Raw genomic sequence first — 18798 nt, 5'->3', positions numbered from 1 at the left:
TGTACTCCTATAATATACTCCTATCATCCACTAGACAATAGCACTATACAATTATTTAATTAAGCCTTTATTAGGAGTCAAAAACATTTTTACATGTTATTGTAATTATATTGTACGACATTATAACAATATTTCTGATTAATATATACGGAGTAGTAAACTAAAAGTAAGAAGAAATGACAAGAAGAAGGGAACACAATAATAAGAATAAAATACCTAAAAAGTAAAGTATTAACAAATACTCCATAACAAATAACCATAGACAAAAGTAAACAAGAGAGGGAGTAATGTGGTGTCTCTTGATTAGCGACCGAGCATAAAAGGAGGGAACCCTAGCAAATTTCAATCTTTCAATTCTTGTTCATCTTTTACAACCCAAAGTGGGTTTCATATCATGGCAATTGCCTTTGTTTTTGCTTGCACAAAACCGAACATTTTCATGAAATCTAAAAGCTAGAATACTAGTGTATATATAGACTACAAAATGAGGGGGAATTGAATCATACTTTCTCCGTTCTTTTTTAAACGACACAATTATTTAGGCACGTTTGCCAATGCACGATTTCAAATATTAATATCTCTAATTGTGTATCGGAAAAAATTATAAAAAGTTGTGCATCTCGATCGATCTATTTGTAAGTGTTTTTGTTGCAATATTAATTTGTGTGTGTGTGAGAGCCAAATAAAGTTCAGGGATTTCGTGATAAAGTTATTGTGTCAATGTAGTATATTAATTTGACAAATCAAGTATTATAGGTAGTTGAACATCGTTGATTCCTTCCATTCCTCTGCGCGCTATATTAATGGAATGAATATCAATCTTTCGAGAATCGTGAGTAACCTGATTTTTGGGTGATATCTTAAGTTGTTGTGGGAATGTGGCATTTGTTTGATCAATTACTGGTTATTGTGCTAAATAATCAAAAAACCAAATACGAGCAGGGGTGAGCACGGATCGGATATCCGAATACGAAAATTGTGAAATTTGATATTTGTATCTGATCCAAAAAGTTTCGGAAATCCAATATTCGATACCCGAAAATTTTCGGATCGGGTATCCCGGATATCCGATATCCAATTTCTTAATGTTTTTTTAAAAAATTTAACTTTGTTTTCCATCAATTTTTCACTTTTACTTGTAATCTCACCGTTCACTATCCAAAACAAAGAAATGAAGTTCCTTATTATGAAATGGAGATCTGTAATTCAAGAATTCATAAATTTTTACTTTGTATAAAAAACAAGTAAAAGAGCTAAAATCTCGGAAAAAATTATATTAATCGACGATATCACTACAAGAATTTGTATCTTTAACGACAACCTAATTACGACGGGTCAAAAATCCCGTCGTAAAAGCCTTTTGCGACGGGGCTAACAACCAAACAATGACGGGAATAACCGTCGCAAATGTCTTTTACGACGGGTTTACGACGGATTTATGACGAGATTTTCTATTAACGACGGCCCCCTTTTATGACAGGTTCGTGACAGGAAATCCCGTCGTTAATCAACGATTATTGGCCTTTCGCGACGGGATTTCCCGTCGTTAATAGTATAATTTCTTGTAGTGTATCAAACAAACCACTAATCGTGCCCTAGTGTTAAACAAGCTCCTAGTGTTGCTTACTTTTAACGTGTTACGTTGTATATATTTCATAAATTGTTCACATGGTAAAAATGAAAAATAAATTGCATTAGATTTTATTTTTATTTCGGATATTTTTCGAATATCGGATATTCGAAATAATGAAAATCAATATCCAAATATGTATTTGGTATTTAAATTTTCGGTTCGGATATCTGATCCGTATTCATTTTTAGATCGGATATCCAAAAAATCAGATCAGATACGAATCGGATTATAGGATATTCGAATTTTCAAATAATTTTGCTCAGCCCTGAATACGAGTATATCATTTTGACTAAGCAATTAAGTATAGTAATTTCCAAAAAAGGGGCTATTTGACGATATGATGGAATATTATCACAGACAACCATTTATTAAAAACAAGGCCATATTATAAATATATTTAATTTTCATCATTTTTGCGACGTTAACCCGTCGTAAAAGACATTTTGCGACGGTTATTCCCGTTATTTTTTGATTGTTAGACCCGTCGCAAAAGACTTTTGCGACGGAATTTTTGACCTGTCGTAATTAGGTTGTCGTTAAAGATACAAATTCTTGCAGTGTGGCTGCCATATCACTGTATCAAATATTTGTTTTCAAGAGATTTTAGGTGGTTGCCATATCACTACTACTCCGTAGTTTTTACTTCGTATAAAATTACAATTCCTACATTTGGATCTTATACTTTTATGCCCTCTACTTCAAAATAAAAGTTGTTTTAACCACTTGCATATAATAATATATATTAAAAGTCCATGCAATTATATTTCTGTAAAGTTGCTTTGGCATTATAGAGTGACATTCTTATACTATAAGTCTACGGAGTATAACACATTCTTATCGATTCTTTTTTACATATTTTACTTTCTGCATGGAAATTTTTTCATACAAGGTCAAAACAAATCATCACATGCAATTATGAAATAACTCGATCTCGTTTAAGAGTGATGATGAACCACTATCTACAAATGAGAGTATTATATATTTTTCTAGTAAACACCATGAAAATTTTCATTTAGCTAGTCTCCTATTGATCTGTATTAATACTTGATTAACATGCTTAATAACATGATAGTTGAGTATGTTTTGATAAAAATTGGGTGATGTGGTATTGGACAATGTACTACGAAGTATTATCTTATAACACACAAAGAAATTAAAATTTCTTTTACAATAAATTAAAATAAATTAAATTAAAGGCGATAATAACAAGAGGATAATGTGGAACAAGTTTCCCTCAATGTTTTATTTTTCGGATATTTCATGAAATGCCCTCGAATTTTTCCATAATTCACCAAACGCCCATCAAGTTTCAATAATTCATAAAATACCCCTCACAATTCGTACAAATACCCAACATACCCTTACTAATAACGGACCGTTAGTCTGCCGTTAACCAAGTTTTCAATTCACCCAAATGCCCCTATTCTGAAACTTATTTCACCAAATGCCCCTATTGTGAAACTTTTTTCACCAAATGCCCCAAACTTAAATATAGCTATTTTGATGTTTCAGCGACTAGTTTTTGTGTTTGAAAGGTAGTTGTTGGTCACGGTCGACTATAAAAGCCCCTTTGCTGAATGGTTCTTGTAAGTTAGATGTTATTTTGATTTGCTTTGCTAATTTCATAAGATTTTTGTCATGAGTTTTCTTTCAAAATCATCATCCACACCCAATGAGTCCACATATATATTAGAGTACCTACCAAATTTTGTTATTGTGGTAGGAAATTTGTCATTCGAAGCTCTAATACAACACTCAATCCACAAAGGTTGTACTACAAGTGTGATCCTTGAAACAATCTGAGATGGTGAAAGGGAGTAGTTGAGCAAAAAAACAAGGGGCAACAACACGAAGGAAAATGCGGGGGAAGCTTAGACGAATGAGAAAGTATTGAAAACAGGCGAAACAGTAAGATGCAAGAAGAATTGAAGCAAATGAAGAAGAAGCTAAAACAACAACAAAAAGTAGTCAAAGTTGTAATACAAATGGGGATATTGATGTTTGTAATTTTACTGTTTGTAATCATGAAGTAAACACAAGTAATGAGAAACAAATTCACATTTCATAAATAATTGATGTTGCATAATCTGCACAAAATACCAAAGTGGGAAGCATTTCTGTTTTTAGCTTCACTTACAAAACATCTTTGCACCAACTATATTTAATGTTATTTTCTACTCAACGAATATGTGCAAGATCAAAACAGATGTGCAAAAAACTACCCAAAAAAGCATTAGCAGCTATCCAGAAGAGCTTGTGGAACACCACTTCAACCTCCATTCCTACCACAATAACAAAATTTGTTAGGTACCCTAATATATGTGGAATGATTGGGTGTGGAAGATGATTTTGAAAGAAAACTCATGACACAAATCTTATGAAATTAGCAAAGTAAAGTAAAATAACATCTAAAATACAAGAACCATTCAGCAAAGGGGTTTTTATAGCCAACCATGACCAAGAACCACTTTTGAAACACAAAAACTAGCCGTCTGAACATCAGAATAGCTATATTTAAATTTGGAGAATTTGGTGAAATAAGTTTCCTAATAGGGGCATTTGGTGAAATAAGTTTCAGAATAGGGGCATTTGGGTGAATTGGAAACTTGGCTAACGGCGGACTAACGGCCCGTTATTAGTAAGGGTATGTTGGGTATTTGTACGAATTGTGAGGGGTATTTTATGAATTATTGAAACTTGATGGGCGTTTGGTGAATTATGGCAAAATTCGAGGGCATTTTATGAAATTTCCGTTTATTTTTTATTTTTTATTTTTTTGAAGGAACTCAAAAAATATTTTTTGGAACAAGTTAAAAAAGGAAAATTGATGAAGTGAGTTTGTCTGCATAAATAGAAAAAAGCAGTCCCCACTTGCATGGTGGTGAAGAACCCACTTGATTAGTTTGCCAAAAAAGAAAGTGAGAAACTTTTTGTAATCTTGTTTCATGCGGTTCATGGCGTCAATGCTCATTGATCTTTGACCACTCTATAATCATGATCATATAGAAGTATTTGTTTCTCAGTTTTTTATTGAAAGATACAAGTTAGGATATTTTTTTTTAAAAATGTACCATAACTTATTTAAAGCCTCAAGTCCTATATGTGACAGCCACACCATACACCATCAACTTGATGGTGTGGCATGCATGTTCACACTTATAAATAAGCTCAGCGTATTTAAATCCCAGAAAATAAAGTAACATCAACATAAAAAATAAAGTAACATCAGTATATACAAAGAACCTCTAACTTAAAATTGAAGAAAATGCAATAAACAAGAAAAGTAACAGCGAATACAATGTATAAATAACATATATCAGCATAGAAAGTCCAGTAACATCAGTCTATACAAGAAACCGCTAACATAAAATTGAAGAAATTGTAATAACTAAAAGTAACACCAGCATAAAAAGTCAAGTAACCACCAGTCTATACAAGGAATCTCGAACATGAAATTCAAGAAACTGTAGTAAAACCAGAAATAACAGCGAACACAACGTAGGAGTAACATTATCATAGAAAGTCAAGTAACACCGGTCTATACAAGGGACCTCTAACATGAAACTGCAATAAAACAAGAAAACTAACAACGAATACAATGTATAAGTAACACTAACATAGAAAATCAAGTAACGTCAGTCTATACAAGGAACCTCTAACATGAAATTCAAGAAACTGCAGTAAAACGAGATAAGTAACAGCGAACACAATGTATAAGTAACACCAGCATAGAAAGTCAAGTAACACTCGTCAATAACTTTCTCCATATTAGCTGCGCACGTCACACTATCAAGTTGATGGTGTACCTAGTCACACATAAGACGCGTTGTATTTAAAGACATACAAGTTAGAATAAGAAATTTTACTATTTTGTATGGATATTTTTTTGGTGGATCTAAATGTGATGATCTAAAGCAGTAACATAATTTGTTGTGTGATTAACTTCCTGATAGATGGGTGAGAAGAGAAGTTAACAAAATGATTATATATTCAAAAGTTATTTGACATCTTTCATTAATTAACACTTGAATCTTCCACATACATTGTACTTATCCTTGCAAAATACTTCGATTAACAATAATTAAACTATCACCTGCAATATAAACATGACATTTACCATAAGACCATTACAAAGAGTTATTACTTCTACAAAAAGTGAAAAAGATGTTCCAATATTGTAGGTTCTACTAAAAACATTATTTTCTAGTTGAGTTCTAATAAATGCAACACTAGTGACATGGTTGCCATAACTGATCCATCAAAGTTATTCTTCAAAATAGCATGAGCTTGGGAGGTTCATGCAACTCCCATTATACATGGAAACTTCAAAGAGCATTATTATCAACTCACATATTTTCCATTCTATAAACTCCTAAAAGATGTAGTATAATAACTTCCCATCGATGAACAGTAGATTGTCTAACATGTGAGCATTGACAATCTTTCAATTCTTTTTCACCTTTTACAACCCAAAGTGGGTTTCATATAATCATATCATACCAATTACCTTCGCTTTTTGTTGCATAAACACAACATTTTCATGAAATCTAAAAGCTAGCATACTAATGTGTCTATAGACCACGTACAAAATAAAGAGGAATTGAATCATAGTCTATCCCTACCATCCTACCCGGACCCTGTTGGATCCTACTCGGACCCTGTTGGATACTCTAAAATTAGGGTATGTGTCTTATTTTTTTTAGACCCTATAAGGTAAGGGTAGGGTATGGATATGTGAGGTATCCGCTAAGGTAAGATAAATGTCCCATTTTTTCCTACCCAGACTTTACCCATTGACCCTTAAGACCCAGACCTACCCAGACCCTAAACTAAACCCGCTCAAATTTTATGAAAAATATAAAAAAATAATAATAATAAAAAAAAATCCTAAAGCAATTTACAAAATCACTTGTACTCCTCTAAAAGTAAGTCGGCACTACCATTCTCTAAGTCAAAGAAACCTCGAACATTGAGTTTGTGTAGTTGGTAACATGAAATTTGGTATTTTGTGAGCTTAGTATATTAAATTGTGATGTGTTTAAGGGAAGACAAGGATGATTTTTCGAGACTAACTATTTGTTTGTTTTAAAATTGTCAAATTAATCATTAGTCTTGTATTATTTTTTGCGCATTTCATATAATTATATATTAAAAAAGCCAATAGAAGTTTTCGAAAAAATAGGCATCGTATACCCACTCTAGACCCTAGACCCTACCCATACCCTACCAGACTCATATGGTCCGTGTAAGGGTCTTATAATTTTAGACCCTATAGGGTAAGGGTAGGGTATGGGTATACGTCAAAAAAATTAGGACTCGAATCCGAATATTGGTAGACCTTATCCAGATCCTACCCATTACCATCCCTACCTATCACTGTTTTGTTCGAACCCAACTCTATCCTAAGTCAGATCCAACTACACGTGTACACATCAAGCTAGGCAAGCGATCAAGTCCTAGTAACAACGAACTCCAAGCTAGATTAACTGGTTTCATAAACTTGGGAAACATCCTTATACGGTATGAACACCAATCTTATTGGGTTGATGTTAGTTTTACAGAGTTCCTCAAGAGGGGGGGTGAATTGATATTTTACGTATTTATAAAAATTAAGCTACAAGGAACAGAAACAGTAAAATATGCAAGCAAGATTTAGCGTGGAAAACTCTCTAGGCCCAATAGAGAGGAAAAAACCACGGCCCCTTTGGGGACTTAAACACTTTCACTAATTAGGCAAAACAACTTAGTTTCTTTACAAACCTAATCTACTCGGGCCACAATCTGCCAATCGCCTCTGATTGCAGATGACTAGGAACAACCCTCTTTGTTCCTTCCCTTATGGAAACAGTCTCTCAACTGTTCCAACTCTCTGATCTCTCGTGAGATCTTCTCTCTTGCTCAAATAAGCCTGACTCAGGCTTAACATACAACAACTCAACACTTTAATCAAACGTATAAGAATTAATTAACTACTTAACATACGATATAAGACCAAGTAACAAATACTGCTCTATATGGGAACAGGAACAGACTTCTTCAAAGATTAAGACTTTAAGGGTGATACCTGAAAGCTTCCGGTTGATGTAAATAAGTCTGATAAAAAGTTTCGCAAAGAACAAAGGTTGTATTTATACGAATCCAAGTGTTTAACCTAGATTCAAATCCAACCCAGTTTAGGACTCTTTTTAATAGATAGATTTTCGCAAATCTGACTTCAAACGCGTTTAGGAAAATCAATCTTTTCGTATTTTGAGAGTTATAAGTTAACTCAAATTCAAGAGTATAATTTCAAACGGTTTTGTAAAATCAGTTTAAAACATTTGATGTTTATCTTTTTTGTAAAAGTAAAACTGATTTATTTCGTTTCACGATATAACTAGGACTCTTCAAAATACTCTGTTCCCATACTAAGCATGTACTAAATTACATTGGTCTTATACCTATTGACCCTTATAGAATTTGCTTGACTTGATCCTTGAATTAATCTTGCCACGTACTTTGAACTTAATTACTTCAAAGCTCCCTTGCTTGCTTCGGTTGTTGCATTTGTCCTTCTTTTAAATATTAACCTGTTCCTGACATTCTCCAAAACAAACTATTAGTAGAAGGTTAGCTTGTCATCATCAAAACCAGGAATCAACAATTTCCCCCTTTTTGATGATGACAACCTTACAACTTGATAGGAGTAAATAACTTAAGGAATGAGATATGTAACCTGACATTCCAGAGTCAAAAACTTAACCAGGAACAGATGAGTCGCTTAGGTGGTGAACCCAAGTATAAAAACAAATATAATGGAACACAAGTTGTCCTCTCAATATCTTCCCCCTTTGGAATTATCAAAAAGGGAGTAGGGAAAAACGCGGAACCAAAGGAGGAGAAGAAGAAGGAGGATATAGGAATCATATTACCCTAGCAAGCAGATAGTCATCATGCAGCTCAAGTCGGTCAACGATTTTGACCGCACCCCTGCAAGCAGAACAAGATAAACGCAACATATAGCACAATACAAGCAAAAATTCTACAAGTCAGAGTGGGGCAACTATCAGAACGTAGGAAAAGCGCACTAATGAGCATTAGTCATAAACTTGGCGCATCCAAAAACCAAACCAAAAAAAATTGTTTAAAGAGCCAGCAAAACAAAATAAAATGTTTGATGATCAGCAGATTATATGGGGTAGGATAAGCAAAGATTTTGTAGCAGGGTCAGGTTTGGGGAGATCCAGGAGCAGCATCCTCAGCATGTGTCACCTCCTCGACGATCATGTCAGCAAGACGTTCTGTCATGTCATTGAAGAACTCTGCCTGATCCTGCTGCATCTTGTGAATGAGCTCCTGCAAAGAAGTAACAGCTGACAACAGAACCACATTGTCCAGCTGCAGTTGATCCACTTTAGCCACCAAGAGCTGCACTGAACCGTCTGGTGAGGGAGCAGCAGATTGGGTTTCACCATCTTTGTCTGATTCTGAATCCTCGACCCTGTAGACCGGAGGAATTCCTTTGGAAGAGCTGGCTAGACGGCTACTGCGACGGATAGGCTGATAAGATGATGTGGTTGGAATGTTCTTGGGAGAGGAGGTGGCTTTGATTGGACTTGTCTCCTTTGGACATAGGTCAACAGGAACACCCTCTGTCTGACCCTCTGTCTCCTGGCAAGGAAATGGTGCCTCCTCTTCCGCATCTGACAGTTCATCTCCCTCATCAAGCTCTTCTTCTACCCCTTCTAGATCATCCTCCTCCTGTTGGGCTGTGTCTCCAACCAACAGCTTCCCAACGCAGACAACCCCATCAACAACACTCAGACTTACACCATGTAGACAGGCTTTGTTTAGAATGTGGGCTGGAGTATGTGGTTCAGATGTATATTTTGTGAGATCAACCCCCACTTTGCGCATGATAAAGGTCAAGAGGGAGCCGTATCCAATCATGTTGTTTTGAGAAATGATGTGGGTTAGGTGAGCAATGAAGACCATGGGAAAGTTGATTTGGCGTTGAGATTCAAGAAGAAAGATGTAAATGAGGTCTAAACGACTGGCTAGGGCTCGTTTATCGTGACGCGGAACAAGTCCTCGACGTACTACATTGAATAAGACTTTCTGAAAGGGAGTGAGAAGAGATTGATTTAGGGCTTTTGGGTGTTTGCCCTGTCCCCCAAAATAAGAGTAGACGTCTTCCATGGTAGCACCCCCCAATTCAATTGGACCTTTCCCCTTATGGTAAACCTCCTCACCCAGCACAGGAACCTTGAACCAATTCCCCAATTTTTCAGCATCAAAACTAAATGACTTCCCATTTACCTCCGACTGACAAACCCCCCCTTTGTTTGAAAAATTTGAACAGAATTCTCCCATAGCCTCAGGGTACATGCAAGCTTTTGAGCACACCTCAAACAGATATGTCCACCCCTGTGACTCAATAGATTCTAGTAACTCAACAAAACCAACTTCACGACACCAGCCAAAATCAATACTCAACCCAGGGAGCATGCGATCGGGGGGAAAATAATGAAATTTTGAGGATTCAAGTTTTACCTTTTTCTCCATTGGAAGGTTTGGTTCCCCCTGAGTTGGTGCAGCTACCTCTTTATGTAGAACGAGTTTCCTTTTTGTGGTCAGCTTGGCGGTGGACTTGGCGGCCGATGGTTTTGGCGTGGGTTGCTTTGGAGCCATGGATTCTGGGTATACTGTTTGGAGAGGGATAATTGTGATTATCGGTTTCGAAGGAGAGGAAGCGTTTTTAGGGTTTTGGAATTGAAGTTTGTAGAGAGTCATGATTATTTATAGGAGAGGTGGGTGGCGAGTGGATAATGAGAGAGAGAGAGGGGTTTTGAATTTTAAATTCTGGGGTTTGGCGAATGATCGGCGAAGTTTATAGGGAGAATGATTTGGGAGCTGAAAGGTTTTGTTGGGAATTGATTTGTGGGAAGCGTGTTTGAGTGAACAAAAATGAATAGTAATGCATGCACCGTGTTCGTAAGATTCACCGAATCAAATTAATTGCTTTCCATTCATTTTTAGTATTCCCACTTAGACCTCGAATTGAATGCAAGTATTGGGAAAAAGTGCGATTACCTTAATAATGTGCAGACGTGGCTGTGGTAATGCACAGCTGGTTTTTGCAATCCGAACCTGGTTGTTAGTCCATTCAGAAAAAATGGTGCATAAAAAAAATAATTAAAAACATTTTTTTTTTTTTTTTGGTTTTTTTTTTTTCAATTTTTTTTTTTTTTTTTTTGATATTTTCCAGTGAGGTTAGAAAATTGTTAAGGACAACCGGTATTATTGTATTCGTATCATACCGAGTTCTAACCTGAGCTTGTCGTGTCTGTCCCTGTTAAGTGGTTTGGTCAAGATGTCAGCTACTTGATCTTCTGTGGGACAGAATTCAAGTTTGACTAGTTCCTTTTCCACATAATCTTTCAAAAAGTGATGTCGAATGTGAATGTGTTTGACCCTTGAGTGGTGCACTGGGTCTTTTGATATGCGAATTGCACTTGTGTTGTCGCATAGGATAGGAACACACTTTAATTTCATACCAAAATCTCTAAGTTGTTGTTTGATCCATAGCATTTGGGAACAGCATGAAGCCGCAGCTACATATTCAGCTTCTGTTGTGGATAATGCCACTGTGTTTTGTTTCTTTGAAGCCCAGGAGACTGCACATGCTCCTAGGAATTGAACCATTCCTGATGTGCTCTTTCTGTTTACTAGGTCACCTGCATAGTCAGCATCTGTATATCCTTTGAGATCAAAGTGATCATAGTTAGGGTACCATAGGCACAAATCGTCTGTTCCTTTTAGATATCTTAGAATTCTTTTGACTGCTGTAAGGTGAGATTCTTTTGGATTTGATTGAAAGCGGGCACAGACACCTACACTGAATGCAATGTCTGGTCTGCTTGCTGTAAGATAAAGTAGGGAGCCTATCATACCTCTGTACCTTGTTTGGTCTACACTCTTACCTTCTTGATCCTCATCCAGTCTCGTGGTTGTTCCCATTGGAGTGTGGTTGCTCTTAGCGGACTCCATTCCATATTTCTTGATGAGATCTTTTATGTATTTCTGTTGATGTATCATGATCCCTTGTTCCGTTTGCTTGATTTGGAGACCTAGGAAGAAGTTGAGTTCTCCCATCATGCTCATTTGAAATTCTTGCTGCATTAGGTCAGAGAATTCCTTGCATAGATCTTCGTTAGTTGCTCCAAATATAATATCATCAACATAGATTTGAACAATTAGTATGTCTGTATTTCTTGACTTAAGGAACAGAGTTCTATCAACCTTACCTCGATTGAACTTATTGTCTAGCAAAAAGTGTGAGAGACGTTCATACCAGGCTCTTGGTGCTTGTTTCAGTCCATACAGTGCCTTATCTAGTTTGTAGACATGTGCGGGGTATTCTGGATCTTCAAAGCCTGGAGGTTGTTCCACATAGACTTCTTCCTTGAGATTTCCGTTTAGGAAGGCACATTTTACATCCATTTGATAGAGTTTGAATCCCATATATGATGCAAATGCTATTAGTATGCGTATTGCCTCCATTCTGGCAACTGGAGCAAAAGTTTCTTCAAAGTCTATTCCCTCTTGTTGGTTGTATCCCTTGACAACTAGTCTGGCCTTGTTCCTGGTAATCGTAGCATGCTCATCTTGTTTATTTCGAAATACCCACTTGAGACCTATTACTCGATTGTTCAATGGTATAGGCTCAAGATGCCATACTTTATTTCTTTCGAATTCATTAAGCTCCTCCTGCATAGCAATTATCCAATCAGAATCAGTTAGTGCTTCTTTGTAATTTTTAGGTTCAATCATGGATAAATAAGCATAGAAAGCACAAAAGTTTTTGAGTTGGGATCTGGTCGTGGTTCCACGTCCAAGATCACTGATTATTTGGTCAAGGGGATGTGAGCTTTGATGTTTCCTTGGTCTGGGTTGGAAAGGTGTGTTTGTTTCCACAACCGACTGTTCAACTTGCTCATTTGTTTCTGCTTGATCTTCGGCCTGTGCTGGTTCCTCTTCAACTATGTTATTTCCAGAAGTTTCTTCGACTTGGGTTTGTTCTTCTGTTTGGGAACTTTTCCTTATCTCTTCGTCTTCTGTTTCTCTAGTGAGTCCTAGTTCGAAGTTTCCATCAGAAGTTGTACCTGCAACATAATTTTGGGAGTCAGTTTCATCAAATATAATATGTATACTTTCTTCCATGCACATGGTCCTTTTGTTGAATACTCTATACGCTTTGCTGTTTGAGGCATATCCTAGGAATATTTCTTCATCACTTCGTGCATCAAATTTTCCCAGTTGATCCTTTCCATTGTTGTGAACGAAACACTTGCAACCAAAGATTCTAAGATGGGTTATAGAGGGTTTTCTTCCTTTGTACAGTTCATATGGAGTTTTGTTTTTGATAGCTCTAATTAGCACTCGATTGAGTACATAGCATGCCGTATTTAGAGCTTCGGCCCAGAAACTTTTTGGAAGTCCACTAGCAATCAACATAGTCCTTGTCATGTCTTCAAGAGTTCGGTTCTTTCTTTCTACAACACCGTTTTGTTGAGGTGTTCTGGGAGCAGAGAAGTTGTGATCTATTCTAGAATCTTTACATAGATCATCAAATCTTTTATTTTGAAATTCTGTACCATGATCTGATCTGATGTGGACCAGCTTATGATTGCTTTGTCGTTGAACCTTTGTGGCGAAAGACAGAAATTCTTCAAACGTCTCTTCCTTGTTGGATAAGAAGATCACCCATGTGTATCTTGAGAAGTCGTCTACAATTACGAGTACGTACTTCTTTCCGCTTCTGCTTTGTGTCCTCATTGGTCCACACAGATCCATGTGGATCAGCTCCAGTGGTCTTGTTGTGCTGATTACCCCTTTTGATTTAAAGGACGTTCTTACTTGCTTTCCTTTGATACAAGCATCACAGACTGATTGTTTTGCAAACTTTGTATTTGGGAGACCTGTGACTAAATTTTTCAATTTTAATTTGTTCATTAGAGAAAAGCTAGCATGACCAAATCTTTTGTGCCATAACAAAGGATCATCTTCAATAACACTGAGACAGGTTAGATTGGAGTGAGGGACCGAGTTGAGGTTAACCACATATGTGTTCCCTTTCCTCTGTCCCTCTAGGATCACTGTCTTTGTGTTACTATTGATGATTAGACATTTATTTGAGAAGAATTTTGCATAATTGCCTTTGTCACAGAATTGAGAAATACTTAATAAGCTATGACCTAGTCCCTCAACCAAAAACACATTATCGATGGAATGAGACTTTGACTTACCAACCTTACCAATGCCAATGATGTTACCTTTCTTATTGTCGCCAAAAGTCACAGTTCCACCTTCGTAGGTCGTGAGTGAGAGAAATCTATTTCTGTCTCCAGTCATGTGCTTGGAACAACCACTGTCTAGGTACCATGTGTTGTTCCCCCTCACTTCGACCTGCATGAAGTTTTTAGTTAGAGTTTTTAGGAACCCAGCATAGCTTGGGTTCCTTACTTGGAATCAAATCACTTTTCTTTACCCATTTAGTTTTGGTGAATTCGATGTTCTTTTCCAAGTACCTTTGGTTTTTAGGACAAGAAACTCTATAGTGACCGATTTGACCACAGAAGGTGCATACTATGTCACTGTATAAATCTACTCTGGTTTTTCTAGGATAATGCTTTTTGTGGTTAAAACCTAAACCTTCTGTGCGTTTGGTTCTAGCTTCTTCTATCCACTTTGGTGTTCCCTCTATTTTGTGTCTGGTCCTTTTAGTCAATTCACTTTCTAGATGGGTCTTTTCTTGGTGAATTTTCACTAGTTCTAACTGAGCTTTTTCTAGTTCTTCTTTATAGAGTTTCTTGGTTTTGGCTATTTTTAGGTCAATCATATCTTGTTTTAGCCAGGAGTTTTCATTGCGTAAAGCTTCACACATTTCTTTTATATGAAGGTTTTGATCAAAGAGTTTAAAGAAACGATTGTCAATATCTAAGTTTGAGTTTCTGGTCCATTCCAACTCCTCTGTGAGTTTATTGACAATGTCTTGGTGTTTTCTGTCTGAGTCTAGTTTTTCTTTTAGGAGATCCTCATAGTCACTAGTGAGACAAGAAAGTAAGTCAAACAGTTCTACTTTAGACATGGATTCAAGCCTACTTTTAATATGAACAAGACTTGCCTGGAATTTATCAGATTCTGAGTCGGATTCTTCATCTTCATGTTCGGCTACAAGACACAGGTGAGCAATTTCTTCGTTGGGTTGTTCTTGTTCCTCATCAGAAGAAGTATCTCCCCATGCAGCAATCATGGCTTTCCTTACCTCAGTTTTGGAAAAGGAGTTTCTGTTGTCTTTGAATCTATCTTTTGTTGTTTCCTTTCCCTTTCCTCGTTCTTGATCCCATAGAGGACATTCCCTAATGCGATGTTCCAAGTTTCCACACTTATGGCATCCGGTGTCAGTTTTAGGGAATTTTCTATTTGGTTTGCTTCTGTGTTCCACATCTTTGTAGTTCCTAAACATTCTTCTGAACCTCCTAGCAAACAGAGCTGTCTCTTCATCTTCTTCAGAGTCTTCATCATTTTCGGTTTTTAGAGCAAGAGCTCTATTTTTGGTGTTCTCTGAAGGTCGCGCGTTTAATTGAAGTTCATGAGTTAGGAGAGATCCAGCCAGTTGTTCCAAGTTAAACTTTGTGAAGTCTTTAGTTTCCTGGAGGGCTGTGACTTTAGCCATCCAGGGATCTTGTGGTAGACTTCTTAGAACCTTCCTGACTTGTTCCTCATGAGTTATAATTTTGCCAAGAGAGTTTAGTTCATTGATAATGTTTGTGAAGCGAGTAATCATGTCTTGAATCGTTTCAGATGTCTTCATGGTGAACAGCTCGTATTGGTGCATTAAGAGATCAATCTTCGATCTTTTAACTTCGTTTGTTCCTTCATGAGTAACCTGGAGCAGATCCCAAATCTGCTTTGCGTTCTTGCAGCCCATAACTCTGTTGTGTTCATTTGGACCTAGTCCACAATGAAGGATTTTGACGGCCATGGCATTGAGTTCAAGCTTTTCATAGTCGGCTTTGTCAAATTCATCAACAGGTTTGGGAACAGTTTCTCCAAGGGAGTTCAGCTTAGTGACTTGGAAGTCTCCAACTTCAATCACTCACCATACTTGATAGTTTTCAGCCTTAATGAAAATCTCCATCCTGTTTCTCCAGTAGGAATAGTATTTGCCGCTAAACATTGGAGGTCGTTGTGTTGAGTATCCCTCTTCTAGTTTCTCCGTAGTGTTCATAGCTTCAGAATCGTTTTTCCCGTCAGCGTTACCTGCAGTTTAAAGGGTTCTGGCTCTGATACCAATTGTTAGTTTTACAGAGTTCCTCAAGAGGGGGGGTGAATTGATATTTTACGTATTTATAAAAATTAAGCTACAAGGAACAGAAACAGTAAAATATGCAAACAAGATTTAGCGTGGAAAACTCTCTAGGCCCAATAGAGAGGAAAAAACCACGGCCCCTTTGGGGACTTAAACACTTTCACTAATTAGGCAAAACAACTTAGTTTCTTTACAAACCTAATCTACTCGGGCCACAATCTGCCAATCGCCTCTGGTTGCAGATGACTAGGAACAACCCTCTTTGTTCCTTCCCTTATGGAAACAGTCCCTCAACTGTTCCAACTCTCTGATCTCTCGTGAGATCTTCTCTCTTGCTCAAATAAGCCTGACTCAGGCTTAACATACAACAACTCAACACTTTAATCAAACGTATAAGAATTAATTAACTACTTAACATACGATATAAGACCAAGTAACAAATACTGCTCTATATGGGAACAGGAACAGACTTCTTCAAAGATTAAGACTTTAAGGGTGATACCTGAAAGCTTCCGGTTGATGTAAATAAGTCTGATAAAAAGTTTCGCAAAGAACAAAGGTTGTATTTATACGAATCCAAGTGTTTAACCTAGATTCAAATCCAACCCAGTTTAGGACTCTTTTTAATAGATAGATTTTCGCAAATCTGACTTCAAACGCGTTTAGGAAAATCAATCTTTTCGTATTTTGAGAGTTATAAGTTAACTCAAATTCAAGAGTATAATTTCAAACGGTTTTGTAAAATCAGTTTAAAACATTTGATGTTTATCTTTTTGTAAAAGTAAAACTGATTTATTTCGTTTCACGATATAACTAGGACTCTTCAAAATACTTTGTTCCCATACTAAGCATGTACTAAATTACATTGGTCTTATACCTATTGACCCTTATAGAATTTGCTTGACTTGATCCTTGAATTAATCTTGCCACGTACTTTGAACTTAATTACTTCAAAGCTCCCTTGCTTGCTTCGGTTGTTGCATTTGTCCTTCTTTTAAATATTAACCTGTTCCTGACATTCTCCAAAACAAACTATTAGTAGAAGGTTAGCTTGTCATCATCAAAACCAGGAATCAACAGTTGAGGACATTTCATAGTAAATTAAACTAACAACACACATGTTAGACACTCTTGGAAAGTAAGAACGTGTGGTGGAAATGATAAGAGAATCTACATTCTTAAGAACTGTAATATGTGGACCGAGGATCGAATCCACTACTTGGTTAATGAAACGTTGGTTAGAGGATTAAGATTTTAAGAGATTCAAAATGAAAATATTTTTCATTAAAAGAAGTTTAAGTGGAACTTTTTTTCAAATGTATAAGTTGTCAAGAGTTTTATATTGTTAGCCTAATAATTAAAACTAGTGGTCTGTATATGGTAGGCCTCTGCCTCTCTGGTCTCAAGATCGAACCCCTACTCATATATCGCGGTTATATGACCATATAACACTACGGTATACGGAATAGTAAAATGGTTTTGGATGGTCAACAGAATCCACCTACAACTCTAAACTAGCACTGATAGATTACCCAATTTAACCTTCTTTCCTTGTTTATGATGTCATGGGCATCTTTAGCGTACAAGGTTTGGCTTTCAAGTGTTCGGTAGGAACTACTCCCTCCATTCCTTTTTGATATTCCTGTTTCTATAAATGTCGATCATATTTGATCTTCCTGTTTCTATTTTTGGACATGACTTTTTATCATAAATTTCCCCATCATCCCTTATTTAATTCATTCACATTTCCCATCCACCCACCCAACCCCACTTTTATGATTTTTTATTACTTTAATAAAAATATCTTATCTCTCCTTCATTTCTTTATTACTTTTTCACTTATTTATTATTTTCTCTTACACCCAATTATTACAAGATTCCATTTTCTCATTTTCCACCCCAAACATCAAATAGGAAGATCATTTAGGAATGGAGGGAGTACTCCTTAGAGGAAATACATTTCAATAATTGTTATGTATAAGTAAAATATAACATGACAATTATGTAAATAAATTGAACTTTCAAAAAATAAAATAATAATATAAAAAAGAATAATGGTATAATATGTCCTCAAAAATTTTTGTGTGCCCCCGATCTACGGTATTTCTGTACATCCAACCTAACGCATAAAAAGTGAAAAATAAAACTCACTCAAGGTAAAAAGTGACCCTGGCCAAAGATAAAAGTGTACCCGGCTAAAGATATAAGTGACCTTATTCGAGGACTAAAATTACCTTACTCAAAGATAAATGTGATCCTAACCAATGAAAAGTGTGACCCTATCAATAATCAATGAAGTGACCCTTATCAAGAGTGATATACTTGTTACAAATTATAAGTATAACCAATACAACACCAACAACGAGAATATACCAATACACAAGTGTAATATAAATAGTAGGATATGTGGGGCTTGAACCCACACTATGTGCAATATTGTACATTGTTCTACCATTTGAGCTAATAGACTTGAAAATAAGGTAACTTATAACTACAATAAAGTAAACTAATAACATCAATAAGGGTAACTAAAAGAACGGAATAGGTGCGGATAACCTTCATCTTTTAGGCCGCCACACGATATATTATCGTAGATCGACCTTTCTGAAAAGTTTGTGATATGTCCTTGTTATATGTTCATAAATACATAACGGTTAGCCGCCTCTTCATCCTCCTACTCCGTAGATGGACAAGAAAGGAAGGAAAATGTATAATCTAGAACTCCGTAATCATCAGGGGGAAAATATATTCCATTATTCTTACATTGCAAGAGGGTTATGAAGGTAATTAACTAAATTAACTGCTCCTTCCG

This window comes from Spinacia oleracea, chromosome 6 (assembly GCF_020520425.1).
Source record: "Spinacia oleracea cultivar Varoflay chromosome 6, BTI_SOV_V1, whole genome shotgun sequence".
NCBI classification, from domain to species: domain Eukaryota; kingdom Viridiplantae; phylum Streptophyta; class Magnoliopsida; order Caryophyllales; family Amaranthaceae; genus Spinacia; species Spinacia oleracea.
The sequence above is the reverse complement of the archived record's forward strand: the minus strand, read 5'-3'. Positions refer to the sequence as shown.